Source organism: Cavia porcellus, unplaced genomic scaffold (genome assembly GCF_034190915.1).
Source record: "Cavia porcellus strain 051 isolate PalLab524CR breed Dunkin Hartley unplaced genomic scaffold, mCavPor4.1 scaffold_23, whole genome shotgun sequence".
In the NCBI taxonomy this organism is placed as follows: domain Eukaryota; kingdom Metazoa; phylum Chordata; class Mammalia; order Rodentia; family Caviidae; genus Cavia; species Cavia porcellus.
Genome location: NW_026947506.1, coordinates 31965986 through 31978741, shown reverse-complemented (window position 1 = coordinate 31978741; position 12756 = coordinate 31965986). Strand labels below are relative to the sequence as shown.

At 42.6% G+C, this 12756-nt stretch overlaps 1 protein-coding gene across 8 annotated transcripts in view; it reads right to left on the bottom strand.

Annotated features, from left to right (window-relative positions):
- Positions 1–9460, bottom strand: part of Rnf216 (ring finger protein 216) — a 163258-nt gene extending 153798 nt beyond the window's left edge. For 4 of the 8 annotated variants that reach the window (XM_063234045.1, XM_063234048.1, XM_063234050.1 and 1 more), the window contains exon 1: positions 9291–9421. The gene's annotated coding sequence lies outside the window, so the exon portion shown is untranslated. Of the gene's footprint in view, positions 1–9290 lie in introns of all 8 variants that reach the window. The other 4 variants (XM_063234046.1, XM_063234051.1, XM_063234053.1 and 1 more) reach the window with 2 other exon arrangements.
- Positions 9461–12756: the final 3296 nt, after the last annotated feature.

The window sequence follows — 12756 nt, the reverse complement described above, 5'->3', positions numbered from 1 at the left end:
CAGTGCCATTATTTAAGGAGATAAGATTACGGTACTGCAAAAATAGATGTAAAAAAGTAGAATAAAGGGCTCAGAAAAAATAGCCACCTACTTTCAGTCACCCAAACAAAGGTGCCACTGCAGTCCAGCAGGAGAAAGACCGGTCTCTTTAAATGCTGCTGGTCAACTGGGCATCTACTGTGGGGAGGGGTTTTGAAATCTTGGTCTATTCCTCCAAGCACACATGGAAGTAAATTACAGGTGAATTACCAGTGAAAGACACAACAATAAGACTCTAGAACATTTATATTCAATTGTCTCCACAGGACACGGTTTGCACATGTAACTACAGAGCTACTGGACGTAAACATGAATGAATGAATGAGGTTCTCTGTGCAATAGGCCAACATGTAAAATGTAGTACACTAACCAACATTCAAAGTGACAGGAATAAGCACAGTAACAGATGTAAAAGGCCTCTGCACAGAAAACTACAAAACATTATGAGGAGAAATTAAAGATTAAATGAATAAATGTACAGACATTCCACGTTCATGGGATGGAAAACTCACTTCTGTAAAGATAGCCATTCTCTCCTACCTGATTTAATACAACCTTGATCAGATTTTTACAAGGGCATATATACTAGGTAACTTCAGAATTCAACTTCAGTAAAACTTCAGAACTTAACTTCAGTAAAATTCAAAGTCTTTCAGAAAGAAAAAAGCATTTACACTATTAGAAGCTGTCTTATAATAAAGTTATAGTAATTGAGACAACTGCAATGGGAAAATCAGAGAAAAATGCACCTTTTTCTGAAACAGAGTCCTCAAATGATTTGTTTATATATGGGTATCTGATTTATATAGAAGTGATACTGTGGAACACCGGAAAAAGCATGCTTTTTACTAGATGATGCTGTATGGCAAGTTGTTTCTGGCGTGCAAGAGTAAGAACATCTTTCTCATGTCTTACACAAAAACAATCTTAGATGAACTACTAGATTTCAGTGGAAAGGCAAAATAATGAGTTTCTAGAACACAATAAAGTATGTTCATAACACATCAGGACCCAAACAGTACTGCCCATCAAAGAAAACACTGAAATACTATACATAAAAATTCAGAACCTCTACTCACAAAATGTTAAGAATGAAAAAGACATATCACTGGAAGAAATATTAACTCCTACATTCCAATTGAAAAATTCCGACAACTCAAAGATGTGAGGCAAAATATTTGAGTTCATTATGGCTAAGCACCTTGCAGAAAACTAAAAAGACCAATAAACAAATGAAAAATGAGTCACTAGAAAAACATTACCTCACAAAGAAATTTTGAAAGATGGCAACAATGGCTGCAGGATAGTCTTTAAATCTTTCCATTTTTACACAAAAGCAGAAAACATTCCATGGACAATAGCTGTACCATAAAACAAAAAGCTAGGTAAGAAGCAATTTTCACAAATTTCAAAATACAGCAGGTGAAGACCAACCACCAAGAGCCACAGATCTCAGAAGGATCAGTGTGTACACTCCGGAGCACAGGGTCCCTTCAGGATCCTAGAATAAAATAAACCAACAAGCATTTACCGGAAAGAATGCAGGCCCATACAAGAAAGCAGCAGCCATCAGGAAGGGATTCTGCCCCCATTCAATAGCACCTGGATTCAAAATCTCAAGGTGTAAGATCTAAAAGAGACACGATGGCCCAAGCCCATAAAGCAACTTGAAAGCAAAATACTTGATTAGAAAGGTCCAAATCGGATATGAGTTCTTTTACATCAGGGTATTTGTAAGTAATGCAAAGATCATTACTTCAAATGAGAAAGAACTACTACCTTGATTTGTGGTTTACAAAACTGAGCTACCCTTGTTCAGTTAAGGCAGCACAAAGTTACGCTGTAAAACTTACAGTTCTGATATACTGCCTGAACAGCTTTTTTATTACAGAAGCTGTAATTATTAATGCTTTAGTGAGAAGCCAGAGGTTGGGGTTTATCTCTGAAGCACTTAGTTTCTCCTCAGGAAGGCAAAGAAAATTCAGATTTTTCTCAGAAGGGTTGAGTGATTTGGTGGGTCACAGACAGGGATCTCAGAACTAAAAAAGTACTTATAATTAGCCTTGATTCATGATTTTTTCTCCTCTAATTTTCATCAAAGAACAGAAAATGGTTAAAAAGTAAAGCTGTGCAGACTCAGCGAAAAGCCCTGCTGGTCTCCCCAATCACGGTTTCACAACAGCAGCCCTTTTTTTCTTACACTGACTTTCCCCTTTCGCCTGTGTTGTGGAATAATACACAGATGTCCTCAAACAACTAGGTTACACCCGAACTATGGAAAGGCAGTCATTCATTCAATATGTATGTATGCCTGGCTTCCTTCACTCAACCATCGTTTTAAGATCCATCCATATGGTGTGGCTGTGGTCGCTTCATTTTTATTGCTGTATAGGTTTTAATGTATAAACGTAAGGGTAGTGTATCTGTCCATTCCATCTTGATATGTTTATTTTTATGAGTATTCTTGTACATTTAACTGGTGAAAATAAGCACACTTTCTTATAAAACAGGCTCGTGTTGGCCTTTGAGTATTTACTTCTTCCACTATAACTCATCCATCAATCATTACACTTTTTTGGGCCAGGGGTTTAGCTCAGCAGCACAAGCTCCTGCTTGGCCAAGTGTGAGGTCATGAATTCAAACCCCGTTACCAAAAAAAAAAAATTTCATTATACGTTTTGGATTGTGGTACCAATTTATTCTTCTACCTATAGTACTGTATATGAAAGTCTCCGTTGCTCCAAATCCTTAACGACATTTGATATCACCAATTGCTACACATACAACATTTTGGGCATGCATAGTATGTATCTTATAGGGTTTGTTAGTTTTGTTTTGTTTTTTTGTACCAGGAATTGAACTCAAAACCTTGCACAGGTAGCTGCTGTGCTACTGAGTTATATCCCTGGCCCTGGCTTGTTGGTTTTTTATCATTATAAAAATACCAATATAGAAAACCACACAAAAACAAATGGAGCCTGGATGTTGAAGCTCATGCCTGTAATCCCAGCACCCAGAAGGTTGAGCAAGGAGGATCTATGAGTTTGAGGTCAGCTTGGGATACAAAGTGAGTTCAAGGCCAGCTTGAATTGCATAGAGAAACCTTGTCTCAAAAAGATAAAACCAAACCAAACGGGTAGCTTAATTATAGTAAGAAACTTCCACCTACCATACAACCCAGGTCACAATATAAACCCTCCCCAAGAAATAATCAAGACCATTGCCAAGACCCCACCATATACTTCATCCTAACTTGTCTCCTTCTGCCTCAAATCAACCATCAGTCTGTGTTTTATGTTTTTGGTACTGGGGAATGAACCAGAGTCTACACACTGAGCTGCATCCCTAGCCCTTCTTTAAACTTTTAAGATACGGTCTCATGAAGTTGTTAAATTGCTCAGGCTGGACTCAAATCTGTAATCCTTCTGCCTCCGCCTCCCACAGTGATGGAATCACAGGTGTGTGCCAGCCTGGCAGGCCTTCATGTATTTCTTTATAATTCTGTCATGAAAGAGTACAGCCCTAACTACTGTAGTTTATCATTTCGCTCATTTAAAAATGTGTTTCTAGCTGGGGATGATGGTGCACACCTGTAATTCCAGCACTTGGAAAGCTGAGACAGGCAGATCACTGAGTTTGAGGCCTGTCTGGGCCACAAAGTGAGTTCAAGGCTAATCTGAATTACATAGTGAGACCCTGTCTCAAAAAGGAAAAAAAAAAAAGTTTTTAATTCTCCTAGAAGTTCTCTTCCATTTTCTTCTCTTCCTTACAATTCTTCTGCTAACTGAATCTGAACCATTTTACCTATAGCTGCCCAGAGACTAGATAAAATGTTTTCTAGTCCTTTTATTAAAAAAAAAACTGTTCATTTCCAATATCCCATTCGCAGGCATGATCTCATGACCTAACTTCCTTCTACTAGGCCCCACATCCTAGTGATTCTACAACCTTTCAATAGCACCACAGGCTGCTAACAAAGGCTTCAATATATGGGCCTGTGGAGGATACTTGAAATCCAAACTAGAAAATTATATGTACATTTATGACTAGTGTCAAATATATGAGTTGATACTTGTACAGTGAATCAGAACCAAAAATCAGGAAGTGCATATTTTATCACCTCACACCTGTTTAAAATCATGTATAGTACTACAGTCTTGTTATATTTTAAGGAAATTAGATGACAGTTCTATGTTGTTTTATCCCTTATGTCTGTCCCTAATGATCTTTCTAAAAAATCTTCTCTTCCTTGGACAGATGAATCCACATGATTAAAAAGAGGTCACACTTTATTTTAAGTTTCTTCCAAATGCTCTTGACTTTCCTGCCTAAAACAGCTCTATTTCCAGGACTGGCAAAGCTGCAGAATGAATAAACGGCTACAAAAACACCTCCCTTTGTGAAAGACAAACTGTTCATCATGATTGTATGACAGGAGCCAGATAATATGGCCTACATAACCATTAAATTCATCAGGATTTTCTTCAGTTATCAAATAATACCTAATATAAAAAAATTTCAGAAACAAGGGCTGAGGATTTAGCTCAGTGGTATAAGTGCCTGCCTGGCAAGCACAAGGTCGTGAGTTCAATCCCCAGTACTGGGAAAAAAAAAAATTTTTTTTTTTTCAGAAACGAAGAAGTCAGGAAAAGGAATCACTCAACTCTCCCTTCCAATCTTCTAATTCCAAAGTTGCATTTTCACCTCCTGTGGCCAACTTCTGGTATCTTTCTGCTACCTATTCTTGTCTTTGTCGTGTCTATATATCCTGGAAAATGTGTTCTATTCACTTGCCTAGAATGCTTGGAACTGCTTTTGTTTTATATTTAATGCTACTCTTTGATTTTATCATTGGTTAGGGTTCAACTTAGATATCTAAAGTAGTTCAATAATTTTACTTGTTTTCTTATTAGTGATTATACCTGGATTTGATGTTTTAATATGCCTAGAAGCTTGTCAATCTTAAAATACTTATAGTTTGAAAAGAAATATAGAAGTGAATTAAACAACAAGAAAAAGACTGCATGAGGTTTTGGAGAGACAGAGGTCTACACTAAAACCGTAACACTTCTCCTTCTCTTCATGTTGGTTCTCCGTTTCTCTTCTTACGTGCTCCAGAAATAATACCTGGCTTTGCAGTTTTGCATACTTCCACTTTTTAGTACTTCCAGGTCACTTCTGCAACACTGATTTTGGGGATAATAAAACTTCCAAATTGAATGAGTTAATTTCCTTTTTCTTGTGAAAGGAGAACAAACAAAGGTGGGCAGAGGACAGAAACAGCTGGCATGCCCTCGCCACAGCAGGCCCCACAACAACTTGTTAAAGCACGTTTTAAGTATCTACGAATGATTGCTGTTTTTCATTCACATATGAACTCTGTACGTTAACCACTCTGTGGATAGTGTTCCTCTTTGTAAGCATGCAGAAATATTTAATCAATATTAAATCAATACAGCTTAACTGTAATTACATCTTATTTTAATTTTCTATACTAAATTGACATTATTTACATTAATATTTCAAGTAATTCAGTAAACACTTATTGTACACCTATCATGTGTAATGAATTTGTTATGCATCATAAAGTATATATGTAACCCCTCCAGAATCTTGCTTTAAAAAACTTGGCTACTGCTGAGAAAATATGACTATCAATGAGGTAATTATAAACTTGCTCTTACAGTAAGCAGGTTATTCCAATTGGGGGAAGCCAGGTAGTCAGGGAAGGGTTGGCGAGGATGGCCTTACTCAAGTTAAACTATGCACTGAGCCAGATCCTGGTTTATCCTTTAAGAAGAAAGCAGCCTTCACCTCAGGGGGGCCTGAGTCACCAGGTAAGAAGTCTGCCTATCCTGCTTGAGAGATCATATGGAAAGCACTGACATTATGTGAAGACAGAACAGGACCGCTGAGGTCAGTCTTCTAACAGTCTCTAGCAAGGAACATACAGTAAATCAGACATTTTAGAAGTGGATTCTCTGGCCCTGACCACCTCACCTGAAAGCATGGGGACCAGAGAGAAAAAAAAATGACTAGGTAAGCCCTTCCCAATAAAATTGTAGTATTAAGTCAACAAATTTTATGGTGGTTTATGAAAGGCCAATAAATAACGGAAACTGAGCCAACATTTTTACTTCTAGTCAGTGGTAAGCAATGCGATGAGATCTGTGCATCAGGAAAATCAGCACTGCTACAGTGTGAAAGGCGATCTGTAGAAGACATCTGGTGTTAAGAAACGTAGGAAATAAGGGCCAGCCAAGTCTGAACCTCACATAACAGTACGCTGGGGGTGGATTGCAGAGCTATGCAATGGAATGGGGGGGGTAATAGAAATTCATGACCTTGCACTTGCCAGACAGGTGCTTTCAACAGAATTTTGTGTCTAGTTTTTTTGAGACAAGGTCTCACTTTGTAGTTCAGGCTGGCATCAAACCCATGACAATTCTCCTGCCTTGACCCAAGAGCTGGGATTACAGGCATGTGATAGCACACCTGGCTCTATGGGATTTTTGTATGTAACTGGCCATCGGGGCAGGAAGAAGGAAGGAGGAAATGTTGGATGCTGAGATCAGGTGACTACAGGACAGTAATATTAAGGATAAATGAGGCAGATGATGAGCTCAACATCAGAAAATGTAATGTCTTGGGCCACTGTTTTATTTGCAGTACTGGGGATTGAACCGAAGAACTTTGTGCTGAACTACACTATATGCCTAGCCTTTTTGTTTTGTATTTTGAGACAGGGTCTTGTTAAGTTGCTTAGTTGCCTAAGCTGGGCTGGAACTTGTAATCCTCCTTTCTTAGCCTCCCACAGAGCTGGAATTATAGATGTATGCACCATCATACTTAGTTAATGTGTTCGTCTTAACAAAATGAAATACTGAGGTAAAATAACATTCACAGTTGCCAACACAACTGTGTAAATAATTAGTCTGGAGTTTAGCAGAATTTAAAAGAGCTCTAAAAATCAGTTAGTCTTTCTATGATAGGCAAGGATTTAAACCTGAAATTTAAATTTCACAACTTTCAAGTGGGTGGGCTAAGCCTTTTAACATAGAACATTATTTTCCTCAACTGTCAAATGACTTAGAAACTAGAACAGGTAAGTAACCCACAGGGGTAAAATGATGTTTTAAACCCTTTTTTAAAATTAAAACTTAATCATCTGTGAGGTCACGACACACTGCCCCTTCTATCTCAAGTACTGCTTACAGTCTCTACCCCTTGACATATTTTCATACAACACTGAGTTACTTTTGAAGCCACAAATCTCACCATGACAGAACCAAACTCCACACTGTGGCTTACAAAACACTGCACCGTGTAACCCTTGCATGGGTGACTCTTGCAGACACCGTCCCCTCATAGTTCTTCCCCCAGGGACAGTGGCCATGCTCCCCTTTGACCGATTATTCCTTTTCTTTCTTTTATCCTTTGGTAGTGGGGATCAAACCCATGGCCTTCCAAAGGCTGGATAAGTGCTCTGTCACTGAGCCTGTCCCAGCACCTGTCTTTGACCAGATTCTCTCTCTTCATCTTCCACTTCCTCCCTTTCTCAAGAGAACCTCTCTGACACATTCTAGGTATCTTTCCTCACCACATTCATTCATACATCCTCACTTCTCCAAAATACTTACCATGCACTGATTTGGTAACAGTTATAGAAAACCTTTTTTAATACTATTCTCCTCAGCCAGAACCTTAAGGTCTAAGGAAGCAAGACCATATATATTTTTTTGAATTTTGTGGCCTCAAAACACAGTCCACTACTAGACATGAAGTACAGTGTAGACACTACAAAAAGTGCTCTTGGAACGTCAGTTTCTTCTCTTTTCGGATGAAGATTAACAACGGAACCTGCACCACTGAGGGAATTAAAAGAGCTAGTATGTGGAAAATACTGAAGAGTATGTCTGGCACATAGCATTATGTCTTATTCAAATAAAATGATTACATTATTGGATGTCTAAGAATAAGTTGGGAAAAATCTCGAATAAAGTCATGTAGATGGTAAACCTATTAAACAGGCTTATACTATAATTAGCAGATGTAGACCTGTTCACCTATCCTAGTTTATAAATTTTCAGTCTCCTTAACCCATACCACAACTGGATTTTTCTACCTATCTTACTCTTATTTATTTGCAGTAGTAGGAGGTGAACTCAGCCTTTGCACTGAGCTACTTTCCTAGACTTTTTAAAATTCTGAGATATGATCTCATGAAGGCTGAGCTTGATTGTGACGTGTCCCCAGGCTCATGCAGTTATGGGCATGGGCATGGGCATGGGCCACCATGCCAGGTTTTCTTCTATTGCTGTTAGCCTTTAGGATAAAATCTAAAGCTTCTAATGACTTTTATAGAGGCACTAGGCCTAGGATCTTCAGTCGTTGCCTCAAATTCATCAGTTTACTACCTCGATAAAATAGATTATTATTTCGGCAAATCCCGAAAGCAAGGTCAGGCTATTTCTCATGTCCTATTTCCCACAAATGTACTCAACTGAAACACATCATAAAATCTTCAGCCTCATCTCCTCTTCCTTCCAGCAGAGTGAAACAAAACAAACACCCTGCAAACACCCAGGGCAACAGCCACCCATGCACTGAGCCCAATGGAGGGGACTTTGGTGTTCTGGGACTGTAGCGGGTACACTGCAAACACCATCGAGATTGGGCACAGGCCCAAAGTTGCGCAAAGTTTGGAGACATCGGAGGTCACTGCTCTGGGGTCACCCGCTGCACTTGCCAGGCGCCGCGGGGTCGCTGGTCGCACAGGTTAAGCTCCGCGATGCCAAGGGGCTCTGACATCGATCGGGCAGTCATCGCAAGTGCAGGGTGCGAGGCGCCCACTTGTGCCCAAAGGCCGCGAAGGGCGGTCGCGTCCCGCACCACGGCCGAAATTCAAAGTCACAGTCCTCGCCTTCCGCTCCCACAGGCCACGGTCTGAGCGTGCACTCAGCCGCCGCCAAGGTTTCGGCTCCCGAAGACTACAAGCGAGGGCCATCGGTGGAGGCCCGGTTTCTCTGGGGTGTCGCCGCCTCGCAGCACGCCCAGGGGCCGGCCCGTGGAACTTCCTCAAGTGGCGGGAGGGAACCCGGCGCCCAACCCCCGCCGTCGCCAGCCCCCGCGCGCCCCGGGACTCAGCTCGCGCCCCTCGGCTCGGCGGCCCCTGCCCCTGCCCCCACCCGGCTATGCGCGTGCACCCCTCTCGCTCCGTCTCCTCACTGACCCGCGCGCCGGCCACTTACTCGCCACTCAACTGACCGGTTCGCAAGGCGGTCTCCGCGCTGCGCGTTCTGTGCCCCCCAACCGACGCTTGCAGCTGCGCCGTTACCACCGAGGGCGCAGACTCGCTCCTTCCGGCCCCGCCGCGGCGTCACCTCGCGCCTGCGCACAGCGCCCCCTCCCGACTAAGGACAGGAAGAACCATAGAGGCAAGCCGGGTGCCAGGGAGAAGGGACCCTGAGAGCGAGACCATAGAGAAGGCAGCCTGGCCTCTCCTGCTGCTCACTCAGCGTGCGGACCCTTGACTCCCCCTTTAGGTGGGAGGACCAAAGGGCCTGGATGCTCGACCCCACGAGGTGTCACTGTCTCCTCAGAGTTCAGTAGGGTGGGAGACACATAGCTAAGGAAATCACAGGACAACCAGTTAATTCCTGCCCCCTCCCCTGCCATGCTTGTGTCGTGTGACAGGTCATCTGTTCACTCAACATGTGTACTCTGAGGGCTCTCTGTGTGCCAGGCACTGTTTTAGGGAACAGGGGCATCACAGTAAATTGGGTCTCTGAGCTCTCAAAGCTTAACTTTTAGTTGACCAAGTCAGGAATTAAAATTCCTGTTCAGGCAGGATTTCAGACAAAGATGTAACTAGGACAAAATAAATCTGAGAAAGAGCTAGAGACCGTCAGGGCACATGTTCTGTGGAGAGGACACTGGTGCAGAAAACCGAATGATTGGAGGGAAAGAGCCACGGGGCCACTGGGAGGAGAGACGCTTCAAGCAGAGGAGAGCAAAAGGGCAAATGCCTGGTATGTTGGAAAAACAGCAAGAATTGCTAGCGTGGCTACAATGAGGGAGTGGGAGGCAGGGAGGAGGAATGGGGGTTGCCCAGGCAGCGGGAGCCCAAGTTTTAAAAGGTCTTACTGAGCTATTTGGAATTCATTCTAAGTGTGGGGAAAGCTATTGGAAGCTTGAGAGTAGTGACATGAATTATCTGCTTGTGTTTTCCAGAAATCATGTCGGTGGCTGTTTGGAGAGGCACATACAGTAGTAGCAGCTCTACAGGGAAGTAGCGGGAAAGCCAGTAGAAAGTAGACTACTTTTGGCTTTCCATTGTTATGACAAAACACCCGAGAATAATGATTGGGAGGCATAGTTTATTCAGTTCATAGCTTGTTTGGAGGCAGCAACATCCTGGCAGAAGGCGTCATGGAGGGGAGATGTTTTCCTCATGGCAACCAGGAAGGAGAGAAAGAAGGTGGGGGACACTAAGCAAAAAGGCCAAACAAAATACATTCTTCCATGCCACACTCCAATGACTTGCTTCATCCAATTTGGACAACCTTCTGTTAAGCCCACTGCGCTTTGAACGCCTGTAACATGGATGTGAGGTTACGTTTCCAACACATGAACTTTCAGTGTCACCTTCAAACCATTGTCAACCTGCAGGTCAGCAGATAGATGCATGAGAAAGAAAGGGGATGGGTCTCTCCTCATGGCACATGCTTCCCAGGGTTCAGTAAATCATTAAATCATTATTGTTGTGTAGTTTTGCATCGTGTTGAGGAAAGTGGGAGGAGAGGTGGTCCAGATGTAGCAATGAATGCCCTGCTTCAGGGTAGTGGGACATGGCCTGGTTTACACAGGCAAGAAAAGGACCAGAGGTATAGAAAAGAGGGAAAGGAAGCCAGAGAGGAGGGCCACACCTGTGATCCCAGAACTCTGGGAGGCTGAGGCAGGAAGACAGCAAGTTTAAGTCCAGCCTGGGCAGCATAGCAAGATTTTATCTCAGAATTTTAAAATGATGAGGAGGTAGCCCTACATTGAATCTCTAGTGTCAGAAAAAGAAAGAAAGAGGAAAAGAAAGAGACAAGAAAAAGGAAGGCAAAGGATGTGGAGGGGGGGGAGGGTGGACATTACTGATGACAGGTCATACAAATTCCAGAGAGCTCAATGGGCAGAAGTTTAAAGGATAGACAAAAATGATTTTCTTCCTTTTTTTTTTTCATTTTTATCGGTACCAGGGATTGAACTCACAACTGCCTGCTTGCAAGGCAGGTGCCTATGCCGCTGAGCTAAATCCTCAGCTCCTGATTTTTTTTTCTTTCTGGTACTGAGGATTGAACCCAGGGGCTTTTGCATGGTATGTTTTTTAATTTTTATTTTATTTTTTGAGATGGGAATCTTACTATGTAGTTTATGCTGACCCCAAATTCACTATGTAGCTAAGGCTGGCCTTGAACTCATGGTGCCTCAGCCTCTCAAGTACTAGAGTTATAAATGTGCTCCACCAACCACACTTGGCTATTCTCTATCTTGGTACTATGGTTTCACTGAGTTGTCCGGGCTGGGCTCAAACTTGTGATTCTTTTACACAGCCTCCCAAGTAAGTGAGTAAAATAGGTACATACCACTATGCCCAGGAGATAAATATAGACTTACCTGGAGGTGAGATCCTGGAATAACTTTGAAGGTAAAACTAAGATGTATCCATTGGCTTTCTACAAAATACTTGAGAACCAATCTATGTAGAGAAAAGTGTCTGAGGTTCCAGACCAAGACTGGGCAGGTCCTTTGCTTTGGGCCTTGGATGGGCTTACCAGGTGGCCATGGTAGAGAGCAGGGCCTGGCAATTGTGGCAAGACAGCGTGGATCTTTCCAGCTCCCTGAACTCTGCTACATTGGTGTCATATCTAGGGGACAAATAATGAAAGTGCCTCCCTTAGCCTATCTGAAAGATCAGAATGGTCATATTACCCATTGCTCAGTGATCTTGCAAAGATGAAATCGGGTCACGTGTAAATCGAGGGGCTCTCCTGGTAGTGATTTGTTCAGAGGTTGCTGGTGTCTTAAACATTCTACGAGCCATAAAAAACAATTTCCACGTCTCTGCATGTCTCCCAATAAGGGCAAGAAGCAGCCACTTCTTTCAGCCTTCCTGGATCCTCTTGTATCTCTGATGCTTCAGGCAGCGATTCTAAGACAGATTCCAACTAAGGCTGCATGTGGATAGATAAGGTTTTGCAATGCTACTTTCTCAATTTTGTTTTTCTTTAGATGTTTCTCCATCCCCTTCCTTTTTTTGGAAAGAATTGCGAGAAGATTTCTTGTTTTTATGCTTACAAAAGCTCCACTCCGCTGGGGAGATGGTGCCAGTTGATTCCATACAGTGACTTCAGCACACCAGGCACACATCCAAGGGGAAAATACCCGTTGTGGTTTTCACTAATGACGCGAATTAGCCAAAGGAGTCCTCTGAGGAGGGATGAGAGACAAACATTGGGGGTAGTGATGATAGGGGTCCAGAGGCAGCATCTGGTGCTGGCTGAGAAAAGCCAGAGAAGGGACAGACATATGGAGCTGTGTCCAGGAAGCCAGTGGAAGGTGGTGCCTGAAAAGTGGCCATAAGAATCTCTGGATATAATGGAGCTGGATGTAGGGCCGGGGACGTGCAGGGTGGGATGCAGGCTGAGAGCATATCATGCAATGGATGGA